This window comes from Mesoplodon mirus (genome assembly GCF_964341445.2).
Source record: "Mesoplodon mirus genome assembly, chromosome: 1".
In the NCBI taxonomy this organism is placed as follows: domain Eukaryota; kingdom Metazoa; phylum Chordata; class Mammalia; order Artiodactyla; family Ziphiidae; genus Mesoplodon; species Mesoplodon mirus.
Genome location: NC_138976.1, coordinates 30,111,793 through 30,131,370, shown reverse-complemented (window position 1 = coordinate 30,131,370; position 19,578 = coordinate 30,111,793).

Genomic DNA, 19,578 nt, shown 5'->3' with positions numbered 1-19,578 from the left:
TTCTCCTTATCTTTACAGATGAACTTCAGAAAAGAACTGTGCTAGAACTCATATGCAGGAATCTGGGTCCCCCTAACTGTATGCTATTATCAAGATTTAGTAATAAGTGGGTCCCTTAGAACTTAGAACTTGGCTGGCGATAGAGGGGAAAAATAAGACAAAAAGATCCTGGCATAAATACATCAATCTGAAAGTAAAAGATCTCTATACAGGGGTCCTGATAATTTTGAAGTGAATTTTCCATGATACTGGAAATGAATATGAACACCTAAACCACAATAAGCAGAAGAGTGGCAAAGAGTATGTGTTCCTAAAAACCCATTTTTTCTCCTCTTGGGATCATAATAAAACTACCTTTGCTAGCCTCCTCTTCAGTTAATAAAGTCTGATCCTTGGGATATGACTGAAAGTGATGTGTACCACATCCAGGCCTGGCTCATAAAAGCCTTCAGTATGACCCTCCACATGTGCTTGTCTCTTTGCTGCCATCTTTATCTGCCATCCAAAGACAGAGGATTCAGTTGAGGCCTCGAAGGCCCTAGGAACAGTGGGGCACACAATAGGAGGAGCCTGGGTTCCTGAGAGGCTCTGTGGAGCAGAGCACCCACCCTTCTCCTCCATCCTGTTTGATTTTGAGGGAGTGAAACGTAAAATTCTATTTTACTAGTCCACTGAGATGTGGAAGTTGTTTTATCAGATAGCCTGCCCTGAATAATACAATAAAGTAAAAATTAATATAAGAACTGTTTTCTGTGTGGAAAGGATGGATTTATTCAGTATTTTCTGACTCAAAACTCAAGTAGCAGTGTCCTGAAATCAAAGCCACTTTAAGATAAAGTGAGTCTCCAGAACTCTTTTTTTTTCTTTTATTTCCTTATTTATTAAAAAAACTGCCTAGTGATAACTTACAATTCTTTTTTTTTTTCTTGGAAGATTTTGCCTTTACCTTTTTTCTAGTTTACTCTATATAGTTTATCTCATTTTAACTTTTTTTTCTTGCTATGCTGCACATGTAGGAGTCACCCAGTCAAAACTAAAGGTATAAAATTGAATATAATAAAATGTTGAGAGCTCAGAAGCTAAAAATACTCTCCAAGCAAATATTTCTAAGAAGCTAATGGTTAAACTGGAAGTTCAGGTTTTCTTGTCTCTGATAGTGTTCAAAGTGGTGAGGGCGTTGTGAAATGTCAAAAAGTCACTGAATTAGAAAAGGATTATCAAATATTGCAATAGGAAAAGGAGCTTTTCCCTACTTAGGTCTTGTTCAGAAGATCCACTTTGGATCCAGACCAAAGATGACCGTGGCTTAGCTCCCAAAGTTTAGAGTCACATAAAAAAACAATAAAATTTTGTTTTTATTTTGGTACTTTACATCTCAACATTTTACCCTTTATTTAATGGGTATTCTTATTTGTTCCACCAAAAGATATTGAGTGTAAGTTATGTGTCTTTTAGGATGCCGAGGAGAAGTAGTAGGTATCCAAGTTTTTACTGGCTACCTGTTACCGAAAGTTTGAAGAGAGCACTAATATGAATGGATAACAAAACTATGTGAAGGAATGCTTTACTATTTCCTGGGGCTTTGTCCTTAAGCTCTAATATGGAGCCTAAGTTGCAATGAGATGGACTAGAGTGCAGAACTTTGATGACCCCACAGGCTGAGATTAGGGAGGCTTAATTTTTCTCCTTTCAGATAGGCTTTACTCTCTCTCTAACATATATCTCAGTATGCCTGAGTGGGTGGATACAGGATGAACCTATTCTCTTGTGGTCCATGACTTAATGCAACCTCCCCACATATAAAGAACTAAGATGGAACCTGCCATGACTCAGCTTAGAAGCAAATTACTTTATCTTCTTAACCCCAAAGGTTCACCCTCTGACACTGTAATCTAGTTAAAGAGAAGTTAATGGGCCCTCAACAGAACACCCTCTTCCTAGGAGTGGAATAAAGAAAAAAAGCAATAGTTTCCAAGTTAATTTACTTTTTGAATCAATAGACATAGTGCATAGTGATAGGAACCTTTTATCAAGTTGAGTAGCAAGGTTTTTGAGATGAGGGGCAGATGTTGAGAGAAAAAATGACTTGAATGTTGGCAGGTAAATATTTTGATTTCATTTCCCCAAATGAAAAACTCTTCTAAACAATATTTTAATGCCACTGGATGAAATCAGGATAGGAGCTTGAAGAGGAACATAGATAAAACACAACACTTGGAACCAAAAGATCTGGACTGCTGACTTTACTTTCCTGGGTTTTGTTTGGTTTTGAGTATTTTAAAACTAATTTATAATCTTTGGTTTTCTAAGTGACCTTGCATATGTATATAGCTATACTTTTATGGATATCAAAATAATTGGAGATCTTATTTCCAGTTGATGATATACTGGACATTATTTTTTACATTCTTATTAATATCCCACATTGCTCTAGTGGAGACTTCTGGCTATACTACATAGAATGTCACCAACAATCACAGGGAAGGAGTCCAATTTAAAATATATATATAAGATAAAAGATAAAAAGATGTCACAGGAATCCATGAATTACGTCTGTAGGTTTATTTTCAATCCAGGAAAATAATCAAGACTTTGAATTTCTAGATTATTAACTCACATTATACACACACACACATACACACACAAACAAATTGCAGATGCATGAGATCTGTTAAGAAAGCAAAATAAATGTGAGACATCCAGCTGAATACCACACATTCAGACTCCTATTTCACAGCCTAGAATTGTTGCTAAATTGAAGTAACCATCTAGGAATTACATTCCCCAACCTTCCTTGCCTCTAGGTAGTGCCACGTGAATGAGTTTTCTGACCAATTAAAAGTGTGCAAAACTAATACAAGCCTATAAAAACCAACCAAATCCATTCTCCCCTCTCTCTTTCCTCATCATCTGATTGAATGTCGACCCTCAGGGTAACCTTGGAAGTCAAGTGCTGAATCTGAGTGATGGGTATTTGGCTGTTCATTGTAATCTTTTTAAAACGTTTTCATTTTTTAAATTTGTTCTCACCTCCAGTTTGGACCCAATTTGGGAAGGCTATCTTCAGTGGGAAAGTAGCCATGCTCCACTCCTCCTCTAGTTCTCTAACTTATATCCCTTCTCTCCCATATTGCTAACCACGGTTTCTGACATGTCTAAGATTCACATAGACAGGACAGGATGGGTGAGGCAGATAGAAGAGAAAATTTCTTTCTTGACTAGTATTATTCCAAGCTGTTATCAAATTCTCTATATGATAGGGGAATAAGGACTACCTTTTTCTTTTTTGAAGTGTTGCATATGGTCTTTAGTGCCCTCTTATGCATAGTTTCCTTTCAGAGGAAGTCTCATCTCCCCTCCAACTGGTTTTGGGGGCTATTTCTAAGACAGATTTGTGGCAGTGCTCTCTTTAACAAACCATGTCTGGTCCGTTGAAACCTGGCCCTTGGTCTAATGTTGTTAGGGGGTATACCTCCTTCCTTACTGAATCCTCCCTTTCAATGTTATGGGTTACCTCAGGCGGCCTCTTGTATTTTAGATTTCGCAAGTGGGAGTCATACACAAGTCCACTATGTCCTCCAAATTGGTGGGGTCATATATAAATCTCTCTCAGTGTTTACCTGATGCTACTATCACTAAGCTTCAGTTGATGTCTGAGTACCTTCCCCTTCTCCACAGGAGACAGGGACTCACAGCACACAGAGGAAAATTAGCTCCATTTAAAGTTTTTTCCAAATATACTTTACTTTTGGTTTTCCAATTCCTTTTCAATATCTTGACATAGGTGAGGAAAAAAAAAGGATATATCTAACTTGTTATATATGTGGGGTGAAATACTGTATGCTGATGGTGGGAACCAAAGGTATAAATTAAATTTACAATAGAGTCAAGTAATTCACTAATTAGTGCTAGGAAAAGTGACTATCCATATATTTTTGTTTTTAAGATTTTTTTTTTGATGTGGACCATTTTTAAAGCCTTTATAGAATGTGTTACAATATTGCTTCTGATTTTATGTTTTGGTTTTTTTAGCCACGAGGCATGTGGGATCTTAGCTCCCCCACCAGGGATCAAACCCACACCCCCTGCATTGGAAGGTGAAGTCTTAGCCACTGGACCACCAGGGAGGTCCCACTATCCATATATTTTTTAAAATCTCTCTATAAAGTAATATTTTCCAGATGGATAAAATGTGCAAAATTAAGTTATAAAACTTGTAGAAGAAAACATAGAAAAATGTCTTTATGACACTAGAGTGTGGAAGGATTTCTTAAATGATTCAAAAAGGACAAACATAAATAAATTTAAAAGTATCATTATTAAAAATATCTGTATTTAGCAACCCACACCACTGGGAGAAGGCATTTATAGTAAATATAACCAGTAAAGGATGAAATGGACACACACACTTGAATATATATTTTATAAATTAGTAAGAAATATAGAATACAACAGTATTTAGAAAGAAGAAAGCAATAACAAATCTAAGAATGTAGAGAGAAGGGAGTTCTCATATATTATTGGTGAGACTATTAATTGAAACCATCTCTTTGGGAAACAAAGTTGAAGATGTGCATATTAGCAAGTCCCTATTTAGGTATATACTTTGGCTCTTTGCAGTCTTGTTTATTGTAGCTGAAAATAGGCCTTATCTTTATTATTTACTGATGGAGGTAGATTAATTAATTATTATCAACTGACATAATGTAGTCCCATACAACTTAAAATGAATAAACTGAATATAAATTAATCAACAAGGATAATTTCCAAAAACTAAAAAATGTTTAGAGAAGAAAAAAAAAGATGTGTTCTTTTCTTCAATGCATGGTTTTCATCCTGGAGTACCTCTGCCACTCTTTCCTCTTTCTCTCTCTTTTGAAGAGCCCCTATCATAGGATTTAGATATATTTCAAAGAGTCTGTTTTCTGGATTCAACCATGCATAGACAGTTCTTGGGATTACAGTGATCTTGAAGACATTTGAATCTGCGAAAATCTCTGCCTTTTAAAATAATGACTTTAATTTGTTCACTGAAGGAGTCTGTCCAGTGAGCTTTCTAGGCTCATCACTGCTTTTTGTCCTACTAATTTGCCTTTGCCAATTTATCTCTACTCCTTTCTTTAGGAATGGTCTCATTTCTCTTGCCCTAACTTCAGAGATGTCCTTTGCTTTTCAACCCTTTTGTCCTACGGAACATATTTGTTTTTATCAGCAAGCTTCTTGTGATTTGAGCAGTAGCTATCTCATGACCTCTTTCCTATAATTATCTTAAGCCTCTTCCTTGGGAATTATTTTGAATCCTGGACCCCAGAAGGTTGAAAACAGAATAAACTAGAAACATCAGATCTGTTGACTAAATAATTTCAGCTGCTCCTAATAATTCCCACATTGGATTACCCCTGTCTTTAAGAGAAGTAAGGTTTGGTCATCTTTCCCAGACACAATCCAACATGTCATCTCTCAGCTGGTAAACTGAGAAACTAGTAAACTAGTCAGCATTAGGATGAGAAGAAATGTGAGTTATTTTATATCTTACAATTATCAGAGTACATGCTTAGAAAAAGTACATAAGAAGCTTTTTCTGAAGATCTTAAATACCTTTATAGTCAATGGAAAAAAATTGTTTGGATTTTGCATTTCTGAGTGTATGCACTAAAGAGTAGAAGTTTTCTCGATTTCTAAGAACCTATTTTGCAATTTGAGAAACTTCTTTAGATTGCTGTGATTTGAGCTAAAAATTTCCTTAAGCCTTTAAGACCAGTTAAATAAGGTGAAAGGAGGCATCTGGTGACTTAATGAAACCAGACAATCAATCTGAGTTGAAAAGACTTTTCTTTCCACTCTTCTCTTTAATGCTTTCCTCTTGATTTTTGAATAATGTCTTTTCCCAAACCAAATGTCTTCATGTTCAGAAAAACTGAAAACTTCCAGCAGATATTCAAATATTTGGTTTGCATAACTGCTAAACGTTCCAAATTTTGGAAACATCTAGACAGCTGTTCCTGGGTATCTTCTCTTACTCCCAAATCAACGTCTATCCACATATATATGTTTTTGTGAAATTTTTTCTGTGTTTCTCTATTGTATGTCAATTCCTTTGTGAGATGACTGACAGTGTCAGTATTCATACATTATTTTTGAGAAAATATAACAGCACAATGATTGTGCTGTTTTCCAACAGGAACCTGGACAAATGAACATAGAAGCATGGTGCATAAGACAATCACTGTCCTTCTTATCCACTCATAGCCATAGGCTGTACAATGTTAATCATAAAAGCATAATCATAACCTGAATTTTTAAGGACACAGAGCTTCCTGTAGCATTAACATTAAAGTTTTGAGAAAAGATAACAATTACTTTGAATCTACCTTGATTATTTAATATTAGCAAATACAATAGTTAACAAATAATGAATTGTCCTTTACTAATAATCGCAGTGGAGTGGTTGGGAGCCTGGTAAGGCATGAGGATGTTTAGAAATATGCCATTAGCAAGGTGACTGCAGCTCTGCTCCAAATTATTTTTGTTCTGAGAACCAGACTGAAGGAACAAATGCAATCTGGGCATATAACAAAGGGAAAAAATATTTATAGTATACTGTTTACTGATTTTTAAAACTTTAGTGGAAGTGACAATCATAACTTTTGCTCTCATTTCATTGGTCAAAGAAACTGACATAGATAAGGAAAATATCAATGGAATATGAAACATAATCCTCCTGCAGGGAGGGATACTGAAGGAAGAAGAAAAAAATCCAACCCATCACACCTTCATGAGCTTATTTTTTATCAGTCTGTCAGCTAAAAGTACTCCCTATTATCTTTCACAACTTGCTGTTTCCTAATGTGTTGTGTTTGCATGTGATCTGAAAATTTAAATCTGCCAGAATCCTTCGTTTTGATTTTCCTTCTGGCAATTTCCTACTCATTCTTTAAGAACTATAAGACCTGTAAAGGCCCTTTTAGCATCAAGAAACTATGTGGTATATTTAGAGTTACTTTTATTGAGAAATTTCTCATAAGTACATAACTCTTTTCATTACTTTCATTATAGCCACAGCTGTATATGTCAATGAATATCCAGTTCTTGTGCAGTCACAGCCTCCAAAGTTGAAGCCTCCTGAGTTGGAAGTAATACCATATTTGTTTTATTATAAGTGGTGCAGGGCAATTAAAAAGACCGATAGAGAGATACCTGTCTCTGCTTCCATTTAAAGGCAGATATGTTTCTTTCTTGAGTTCCCTAATGTGGGGAACAAACCCATCACCACACCTCATCAGGCAGAAGATTTCCTCACAGGCCATGTGGGCTGAGTATCAAAAGATCACTATGTAATTAGCATATTATTTGGTATATTGATATATTATTTGGCATATTCAAAACATATCACTTGGTATATTACTCTTTTTCTTACATGTAGTAACCCCCAAATGGTTTTTCTGTCTACTTAATGTAATAGTTGCCCCTTATGTCCCATCTTTAGTTCAGCAGTCTTGTTCTTCCATGAAATTAGTTTGGTGGTCTCCAGACCATCCTTCATCCCATAGCAGAGAGACCACTGTGACTGCAATAAAGTTCTGCTGTTACAGAAGACTATAGGGCAAAGAGTTGGAGACACAAATGGAAATAACATTTTAAGATCAGAACACTCTTGCTCTTCTCCCGTACTTCTGGGAATTTCTCAGTCTCTGTGTCTCTGGGGGCTTTAGTTAGCCCTAGAGTTTCATAAACCTGAGCCTATCTGAGGTTTATGAAGCTCTTGTGGTTTTCTATATTGTAAAGAGTGGTGAGAACTAGTAGAAATGCCAGCTGCTAGTAAAACCCATAGCTTTTTTTTTTTTGGTTTTTCTTTTTTTTAATAAAATCACATTAATTCTTTTTATATTTATATATTATATTATTTATTTATTTATTACATGTTAAAATGATAATTAGGTTATATAGGGTTAAATAAAATATATTGTTAAATTAAAAACAGGTTTGTTGAATATATGATAAATGTGTTAAAGTATGAAATTCGAAAGCCTAAAAGGACTCTAGAAATTATCCAGTCTAGAGGATGCTAAACATTGCTGAACATCAGAATCACCGTGGCAGATTTTTAAATTATGGATGCTGGAGTCGAAGCTGCAGAGAAATTTTGTGGATCTGAAGTAGGGTGCAGATGACTCAGTCATCAGATCCAAGCCTCTCTTTACACTTTATCAGTCTCTTCTGTTATCTTCCCACAGTATTCAATTCAGGAAGCTACAGAGAGCAAGTGCATATAAATGTGATTGAATGACATCTAGTATACGTTCAGAATCCATTTTTTGCTGACAGTACATCCCATGTTTGTCTTGTAAGAAGGTAGACACCTAGGATATTCTTTCAGCATGTAACATTTAAGTCAGCTTCTTTGCTTTTGATGCGCATGTCTGATTCCTACCTACTGGTTCCCACCTAGGTTGCAGAGTTAGAGAGTAACCTGATTATCACCCCCTACCACCACCACCAAGAAATAAAAATCTCTAAAAGGAGCTTCTGTTTAACCTGCTTAACTAAAAAATAATGCTCATGAATATCCTGGGATATTTCTCAACTCCTCATGCCAATAAAAAATTTTAATTTTCTAATTCAATGTAATAAATAATTTTGAGCACTACTATATGCCAGATACTCTGCTAGGTGATGGATTATGTGACCTTAATTGCACTGATGACAGCATACAAGATCACAGCAGAAGACTGAGCTAGTTATTATCCTATCAGCATCCTTGCCCCTCACACTTAGCTTAATTATGTGCCCCTAGCATGTCCAGGGATGCAATTTCAATGCCTCAGTACACTTTACTTCCAGAGCCTTTATCTCTGTTAAGGTTGCATTTAACAAATACCGCTTTTTACTCTGCCCTCTGATTTATGCTTCTTTTCTTTGCTCAGGACCCAGTGTGCTTTTTCTCCCTCAGTTCTGCTTATGAAATCTAAAACACTTTTAACTAATTTCTGGATTTTTTTTGTCTTTTGAAAGTAGTTACATTCAATTCTCAAATAGTTACTTAGAAGAGAATACCACCACCTCCTTTGTAAAAGGAATATGAATTAAATTTAAAGTTTTCTGCCACACAGATTCAAGTAGTCATGTTGCAAACACCACTGACTATCCAAAAGCAGTCTAGTTAATTCTTAGGTGCCATACTGACTGGTTCCAGGGCAAACTTGTTTTTGTTCCATAGCCTTGCCATTGTTGGTGTCTTGCCTTCACTGTTGGCCAAGAGGCATCATGACCTAGTTGTCATTGCTTGATCTTCTGTGAATTTGGTCAGTACTGTTTACTTTGTTGTCACATCAACATAATCGGTGTATTACGTGTGTTGTTGGTACCAATCATTTTGAATTTAATTGCTTTTCACGATGTCTTCAAAAAGATTTTTACAATTTACCATTTAAATAAAAAGTGTATGTATGCACGATGTCCTGGACACAGAACAGCATGATATATGACTATAGTCTAAGTGTAAAAAAAAAATCTAAAAGTATTCTTTAAATGATTAGCAAATAAATATTCTAAATGAAAAGAAAATCATGTCATAATTTCATTGGTAGGAGATTTTTTTTTCTCTTTTAGTGGTATATAAAATGATGTGTTTCACACTCAATTTTTTTTCTCTTTTAGTGGTATATAAAATGATGTGTTTCACACTCAATTTTTTTTTTAGAGGAGGCACTGTGCCTAGCAAAACATTACATTCCCAGCTTTACTTACTGCCTGACATGGCCAAGTGACTTAGTTCTACACATTGAGATATGAGTACAAGTCATTAGGTTGAGATTTTGGAAAAAAATAAAAATAAAAATAACTCCTTTAAATGGGCAAACTTCACTGGCAGAGGTTGTCTTCCTTCCTCCTCATTGGAATGAGGACTTGACACTGGGACTTGAGGGCACTTCTTAAGACCATGTGACCTGGAATTCATGATAAGGATGATAGAAATATAGGAGCAACCTGAGTATTTTATGAATTTGTGGGACCAAGGTACCAGCCCTGGACTTCCTACCTGCAAACTCCCTAGTATATGGGAAAAATCAAATCTTGAATTTTTACTGTTTTTCAGGGATCTGTAACTCACACCTGATCACAAATTTTGATGCTACACGTAGATTCAAATGCATAACATGAAATTTATGAAACTTCAGTAACACCCCAATGAAAGCATTTCTAAATAATTCAGTAAGAATCGTTTTCCAGGATGTTTTATTTATATAAGTAATTCATATTCATTGTATTAGAATATGTAGATGAATAAACTGAAAATAAATTGCCATCATCTAAATTCCCAACATTAGATTACTAATTAACGTTTTCCAATGTAAATAATAAATATAAACAAATAAATATTAGATTCAAACTTTTACAAAGATAGGTCAAAATATATATGCTGGAATCAGAGTGAAGAATTTAAGGGTGTTCAGTGTACTATTGTTCCCATTTTTAAGTAGGTTTAAGAATTTCCAGGTTAGAGATTATGTATACATATGTATACATGTATATGTATAAAATTTCTTCGTATATTTTCCAGAACATTTGGTCGACAAATACCATAGTTGGAGAAACTTTGGCACTTCCTTCAGTGCTTCTTTGGGCAAACTCAGGATTCCAGCACTGAGAACCAAATATTTGAGTCTCTATTTCACTGAGCCTAGTCCCATAGCTATCTTTACCCAGAGAGTTGAAGAAATTCTTTTATTTATTCCCTTTCCCCCATCCTAGAAATAATATCCCTCAAACATACACTCACTGCCCAACTTAAAAACTGAAATGAAAATTCTGACAATGTAGAGGTGTGTTATATTATAGAACTAATTAGAATCCTTTGAATTTGAAAGAAAAAGGGAACCTGCTGTATTGAAACAGAATTATCAGAAAATGCCTGCTCTCAAGCATATTCACATTTGGTAAGTGAAATCGCTTTCAATATGTTGTTTAGGAATCCCACAGCAGATCATTAATGAGCTAGTCCCCATAACTGATTACAAGTCCCTTCTAGCAAGGGATGTAATTAAAGTCTCAGATGTTTCGATTTTCATGAATAGAAGTTTGTCCTCCCTTGCTGCCTTTTATCCATGCTCAAGAGTTCTTTGCAATTATTAGCTCATTAGTCCTAGTAGATTTTTTAATTTAATTGTAAATTAGTAGACCCTACAGAGTTAAATATAAAACAAACAGAATGTTAATACCACATTTCATGAATATATATACCAATGGCTAAACATTTATTATCTCAACGTATACATTAATAATACCAGCATTGACTTCAACTCTCCTCTAAAGCACAGTTCCTTGCTTCACACATATTACTACTCTGTAGAATTTGTCTCAACCTGAAAGCTCCTTTTTTTCCTTTTTTTATACACCATTCCAAAGTTTAGCTTTTTGTAGAATTTATTTTTTATTGGAGTACAGTTGTTTCACAATGTTGTGTTACTTTCTGCTGTACAGTGAAGTGAATCAGCTGTATGTATACATATATCCCCTCCCTCTTGAACCTCCCTCCTGCACCACATCCCACCCATCTGGGTCATCACAGAGCAATGAGCTGAGCTCCCTGTGCTATACAGCAGGTTCCCACTAGCTAACTATTTTACACATGGTAGTGTATTTATGTCAAACCTAATCTCCCAATTCATCCCCCCTTCCCCTTCCCTGCCCCGTGTCCACATGTCCATTCTCTATGTCTGAGTTTCTATTCCTGTCCTGTAAATAGTTCATCTGTACCATTTTTCTAGATTCCACCTATATGCATCAATATACGATATTTGTTTTCCTCTTTCTGACTTACTTCACTCTGTATGACAGACTCTAGGTCCATCCACATCTCTGAAAATTTCATTTCTTTTTATGGCTGAGTAATCGACATTTCATGGCCAAGAGGTACATGAAAAGATGCTCAACATCACTAATTATTAGAGAAATGCAAATCAAACCTGCAATGAGGTGTCACCTCACATCGGTCAGAATGGCCATCATCAAAAAATCTACAAACAATAAGTGCTTGTAAAAGAGGGTGTGGAGAAAAGGGAAACCTCTTGCACTGTTTGTAGAATTTCTATATATGCTCATATCACTACTTTGGTATATTAGTATAGTAAAATCTCTCTCATACTTTATGGACAAACATTTTAATCAAATACTCTGATTACTGAAATAACGTTGTAACTATTTTTCAAGAATCTTACATTGTTATTGCTTCCATTAACACCTTCAACCTGGGAAGGAAATCATGGACATTTCCAATGTTTCTAAGGGCCTGAGAAACACTTGACCTTGTGTAGAAGAGAAAATATCAGGTGTAACTGAAAGACTGAAAGAGGACAAATATTTATCACATCGATAAATAGAGAAGTGAACTCTGTTCCCCCTGAAATTGATAGAAGATAGGGAACTATATCATTGACAGCTGAAATTTATTGTACCCAATTTCCATTCATCCTCCAACTCTTAACATCCCCGTGAGACTCACCCCCTCCCTCAGTCTGTTCCAGTGCTGTCATTCCATTCCTGGTATGGCGGGCCTGCATGTGACTCAAGCCTGGCCAGAGTATTGCTTTCACTTGACCGTGGTGATTGGTGCATGTATTAGTTTCCTGGTACTGACATAGCAAAGTACCACAGACTCAGTGGCTTAAGCAGTAGAAAGTTATTATCTTACAGTCTTACAGTTCCAAAATGAAGGTGTCGGCAGGGTTAGTTCCTTCTGGAAGCTGTGAAGGAGAATCTGTTCCATGCCTCTCAGCTGGCTTCTGGTGTTTTGCTGGCAATCTTTGGCATTTCTTGGGTTCTTCTGCATCATCCCAATCTCTGCCTTCATGTGGCATCTTTCTTGTGTGCCAGTGTATCTGCTAATTTCCCCTTTATAGGAAAATAGGACACCAGTCATTTGAATTAGGGACTTACCCTACTCCCATATGACCTCACCTTAACTAATTAAATCTGCAGTGACCCTATTTCCAAACAGGGTCACAATCACACGTCCTGGGGGTGGGAAGGGGTTAGGACTTCAACATATGAATTTGAAGGGGACACAGTTCAATCCATGAGTCCGATATAATTGCATAAGCTAATGAGACTCAGTGAAGTGCAATAAGAATTTCACTGTGAATCCTAAGAAATACTCTCAGACTTTTTCCTGCACAGAAGCATGCAGGGACAGGAGCTGCTGCAGTCACATTACAGCTGCTGGGTGGGAGTGGGGTTCTGCAGAAAATGTATCTAACGTTATAGAAGCAAAGCCAAGATAGAAGATAGAAACATCTATTTGCTTCTTGTTGAACACTGGGTAAAACCATATCTGAAGTCAAATACCCCCTTAATTGTTCAGTTTTATGAATGAAAATATTCCCCCCTTTTTGTTAAACCTTAGTATCACTTTCTTCCCATTGCCACAGAAATAGAGTCGTAATTAATATGATTAAAGAGTGGGACTAGAGATGGGATATTCATGTGAACTGCAAAAAGAAGGGTGAGGGAATGAATAATTCCTTTCTGCTTTTCTGTTTTTGTATTATTTTAGATCAAACTCAACTTGATGAGTTCCTACACAGTAATATGTAATGCCTCAAAAGTATAAGTGAATCTAATTATTCTGTTTCTATGAAATATTGAATCCCTTCACATAACAGCAATACACAAAGGCACAATTTCCTGTAACAACAAATCTCCCAGCAAAGAATCAAGGTACATGTTCCCAGATGCTGGGTCCATGCCTTGCTGGGAATAAAGAGACAATCAAGCTGAGGGCAAGAGGATTAACACGGATCACAGGTCAAATGCAGACAGTCAATGACATTGAAAAGTGGTCTTCCATCAGAGACAATGTCCAAACAGTGGAATTAGAAAGTTCTTGGGGGTGGGTTGGGAACCTGACTTTCTAAGTGCATAGTGGTGATGATGGTGCCTCAGGCAAAGTAGCATCATCTCTGAGAAATATTTAGGAGCAGGGACGAAGGGGAACAAGGCCTATCTTCCAGAAGCATGGCAGACAATAACAAGTCAGGCAACTGTGCTGTGTTGGGTTCTTCCACCAGTATCATTGACCATGAATCTTCAAAATACTTTAAGCACTCCACCACTTACTTTACTTGTATGCCCTAGGAACCCAAGGAGCCTGGTTTCAGAGCACCAGTAGTCTTCTTATTGTCTTTAGTGGTGTTTGACAGTGAGGTAATGCTAGTCAGGGAGGAGACTTATGCCAAAATTATCATGGAGGTGCCTGGTACCCTAACTATAATTTCCATATCTTGTTCGTTTGCTAAAGGTGTACCATACACTTGAAGCTAAATTAGCTTCTCACTGGTTAAAGGTGAAATACAAAGCAATGCTCAATAGGAACAGAAAGGAGAAAGCTTGAATGGGGGGTAAGAAATTAACAGTATAAGGAGCAAGGGAGATGACACTGTATACACAGAGAGTGCCAATGTAATGGTATGTAAGGAGCATAACTTCATGCTGTTTTTGGTAATTTGGAGAACTCTGGAAATATTTCAATGCATAAATAAGGGTACTCAGCCTTGGAACCTCACACCTCTAAGCTGCAGGCTCACTGCAGAACAGTAGCCTCCCGATACATGCATGACTGTATAGGACAACTTTTGTGCCTCCTCCTGGCCTTCTTGGCCCTAGTTTTAAGCCAGCTGTTGTTGTAACAACCAGCTTCACACAAATATGTAATCTGAGAGCACCTCAGCTTTGCCTGTCTGCATACCTTCTGTTTTGTGCTCCAGGTCTTCTCTGACATTGTGGTATGGGATGCTTGTAGCAATTGGGTGGCACTCACACTTGTGCAAACTGGAATGCCAGAGAATAAGCATCTGATGGGGCAGTCCTTGACTACTGGGAGATGGGAGCTGGTACATGAATGCCTTTCTCCTTTTTCCTTCCAGTGAGCAATTTGGAGGCACATTCTACATTGCTCCTCAGAAGATTCCAGCATAATCTAGCCCCAGTGCCCACAGCTGTGACCAGCTCAAGAACACCCCTTGTACTGTTCCCTGGCATTACACCTCACCCCCTGCCACCACCAGTTACCTGCATTCAAGTTCTTATCTCAGACTCTGATTTCTGGATGGAACCCAGAAATGACCAAAATGACCTTCCGGGTTCGCTGTATGTTTTACAGCTAGAATCCCATTGTGGTTCAAGGGACTTAACACTTATAAATTCCTCAATCTTTTTACAGTAGAGGATGCAAAAAAGAGTTGCTGATGTGCAAGAAGCAACAGGTCACAAATCAAAGCTGACAATTGAGAGTATCAAGCGTTGTGATTTGGGTTCATATTTTAAATCTTCACTGTTTCCTCTGTAATGTAGGTCCTGATCAGAAGCCACCCAGTTCTGAACTGGTATCATGGTTGCAATAGCTATGGATGGTAAAAGTTCCTGTCTTGCCTTTTCCACAGCGGCCTCCAGAGTGAACTTTGTGAACTACATGTTAAGTCAGACCAATTCAAATTCTCTAAATTTGGTACTCGGCTTCACGTTTATGTAGATTTGCTTTTTGGAGTATGTGGAAGAATGAGAGTGGGGATAGCAAGTGATGGTAGGAAGTACGTAACTATCTAAAATATTTTATTCCTAAACTTGATTACACATAAAAATAACCTGGAGAAAAAAATTTTTGAAAATATGAATTCTTGAGCTCCACCCCAAAGGTCCTGACTCCATTGATCTAGACAGAGATCCTGAGATCTATATTCTTAAAAGCTTCCTAAGAGATTCTGATACATGGCCAAGTTAGGGAAATAGTGATCTAAATAATTTATGAAGGATTTTAAGAGAATTTGTTACCTAAAACTATAAATTTTTCTACCACAGGGCTGGAGGCTTAGGCATTTTCTAAATCACATTTCCTTATTTTTTAGTGAGAAAAAGTCTTAACTTCTTGATTTGGGAAGGGGAGTTTAGAATTTAATTTTCAAAATAAAAGGTCTAATTTCATATGTTTTGATCTTTCTGAAAATTAACACTTAGAGGTAATTTTTTACATACTTTCATTTAGAGGTATCTATAGACAAGCTTAGTTTTAAAGAAATGTATAGGTGTAATCACATAATAGAAAATGTACACAGTTAATTATAATACTTCATCAACTAATTAGCATTAATTAACTATACAATTAAGATTTTGATTGAAAAAGACAATTAAGTTGAATATAATGTCAAAACAGAAATGCACCTGAAATATGGTGCAAACTGCAAATTATAGTACCTATGTTTCACCTTCACCTTCTTTTTGTTACGATGCATGGGGATACCAATTATACTTAGACATATACGTGGACTTATAGAAATCGTCCTGTATCTTGAGACTGCTGAGTATATGCTGAACCATTGATATAATTTATGAAACCATCTAATCTGAACTGCCTGAATGAGAAATTTGGATACCTCACTTGGCTATTTATCTGATATTCAGAAAGTCTCAATAGAATATATTTAAAAAGATGTGAATATTTGACTAGTATTAAACTGCAATAAACTATAATAAGGGTCTTTGAGAAGTGGGAGTCAAGCTAGCAGTTTAATAAGAAATTTACTTTTCTGAAAGCCAACTTTATACTGAGTCTGATTTAAACCTTTGGATCTCTCCAAGAACAGTGCTTCAAGTTCAGTCTCTTTTATCTAATCTTATTTTGCCTGTGACTGCTTCTTTTACATCTGAGGATCCTTTATTATGAGTCTTAGAAATAGAACATTTTATTATGAGTCATTAGTGGAGTTTAGGGCCCTCAAGGGAGTAGACAGTCTGGGATTTTGAGGTGCAGAAGCAAAGCATGGTCCAGAATGCTTCTGTACTAATAATAGGGCATGTTGTAGGATACTCTAATACTGGTATAAAATAAAAGAAAAGGAGAAATAAAATCCATAGTAAAAGTGCCTCTGAAACAAAGGATGAATGATGACCATGCATTTTGGCCACTGTGGAAAAAGCAGGATTTTTGACACGACTTTTTTTCACCCTCCTTATTTTTATTTCCTTTTCCTTCTTTTCTCCTCCACCTCCTCTGTTTCCTGCTCCTCTTCATTCTTCATCTTTGTCTTCTTCTCCTTTGAATTAAGGGGAGGAAGGGGGTTTTCTATTCTTTGTACAGTGGGTCACTTTGGAATGCTCCTAAATGGGAAATTTGTCTTTCATTTTTCTTTGCAAGCTGCTTATGCTATTGTGTCTAGACTCTAGATCATACTGCCAGTGAGAGCCAATTAAGAACATCTATGTTAATATCAAGGCCACCAAATGCATGATTATCAGACTATGCTTATGCTTTAGCCGTACATAGAACTCTACAAACAGTGGTGGTCTGGTCAGACAAGCCCCTGGGGCTGGGGGTGAGGGTTCTGATTTAAAGTATGTGCTGATTTCTGTGGTTTAAAGTACTCTCACAGTAGCTGATTTCAAGATATCAGCATGATGAATTGAATTTAGAGTTAGGGAAGAGAGCCACTTTGCACTCTGCTTGTTTTGTGAATCAGCTGTATCTTTTCTAAAGCCCAGAGTGAACTACTAGGTGATTGATGTGGGACAATTTAAGTTTAAATGTAAAGAGCATGTGTCACTATAGGAAAGAAAAGGGAAATTCTAATGTAAAAATTGCTTGGGAAGTTTTTTATGAGAGTTAACTGAAACTAGGGGAGCTATAATAAGCTCCCTACTGAAAGAGCAGGGAAACTGAACTCAAGTTTCCTGGGACTGTTATTTCTGGTCTCCAAGATTAGGCACTATCAGTGCCTTCTATTAACCAGTGTTCCTTTATGTATAACCAGTAGTTACCTGCTACATCATTTACTGTAGAATATTTTGCCACCTTCTTTCTTCATGTTAAGGATTTATCTAGCTTTGGATGCCATCTGATTTATTGAGGAATATAGGGAGGTCTCCAGGTGATACATCAGTACCCAGATATTCAGAGAGTTCATATTCATCTGGAAATATTTCAATGCTCAGCTCAGTAAAAGTTGCCTAAGATTTTCCAAGCCCAATAGCTGTCTATTTTCTCTACATTATACCAGACTTGAAGGGACTACAGCTTCTAAAGTGGGACAGGGGAATGGGAAGCGTCCTTGAATTAGAATCACAACAATTTGGTCGAAGTCATTTGTGATCACAAGTTAGGTTTTCTATTTAAGAAGTTGATAATATTGATTATTTAGTCATAAACTCTTTTATATGAATATCCATTAGATGGATACCTTCATGAGAGCTAAAAGTAAGTTTTTTTCACCTAAACTTATGCTGCCCCTTATCACTGTTTCCCCTAGATATGATTCATTATATCATAGGACAATGGAAAATAGAATGCAACTCCTCTTAAATATTTAAATGTGTCATGAGACCAAAAGCATATTTTAGGTGATTTGAAGTAGATTCATAATTTGAACAAAATAAATTAGCGCTGTGATGATTTTAGTATCAGAAATCTTTTGGTTCAATGATGTTTCTAATTACTCAGCCATAAAAAGAAATGAAGTTGAACTATTTGTAGTGAGGTGGATGGATCTAGAGTCTATCATACAGAGTGAAGTAAGTCAGAAAGAGAAAAACAAATACCGTATGCTAACACATATATATGGAATAAAAAAAATGGTTCTGATGAACCTAGGAGCAGGACAGGAATAAAAATGCAGAGGTAGAGAATGGACTTGAGGACACAGCAAGGGGAAAGGGTAAGCTGGGATGAAGTGAGAGAGTAGCACTGACATATATACACTACCAAATGTAAAATAGATGGCTAGTGGGAAGCAGCTGCATCACACGGGGAGATCAGCTCGGTGCTTTGTGACCACCTAGAGGGGTGGGACAGGGAGGGTGGGAGGGAGACGCAAGAGGGAGGGGATATGGGGATATATGTATACATATAGCTGATTCACTTTGTTATATAGCAGAAACTAACACACCATTGTAAAGCAATTATACTCCAGTAAAGATGTTAAAAAAAAAAAGCCTGTATAGTAACATGGAAATGTGTGTTAGAATATTATAAAAAATTATAAGAATCCAAATTGTATGTAATTATTCACAGACCTATGCATAGACTAGAAAATACACTGTATTATTAATATATAGCATGAATATATAGCAAAACTATGGATAGTTAATACTATTTTTTATTTTCTAAATTGTACATAATAGCAGTATATTACATAAAAATTTTAAAATAAATTTAAAAATAATCAGTTCATAATTAAAACAATTACCAAAAGAAAATCAAAATCTTTAAAAATTTTGGCTTTATCTCTATATGGGAAGAATATCTTAATTTCTTTTTATGCTCATTAACTTTCAAATCCTAGATCAAGAATTTGAAGCCTGCCTTTAAAATTTCTCACAAAAAAAGATTTATAGAGTTTTAGAAGTGAACCGACACTACTCCCTGTGATTTTTATTCATCTTCCAAATTGAAACCTTCCAAAACTTTTTCGTCCATGAATCAAAGTTTCTAATGACTTAATTTTTCAGGAAAAATAGGGCAAAGTTTGATGGTCAAAGGACATCTTCAGAAATCAAGTGAGGTCAGAGATCACTGAGCAGATCCATACCATCTGG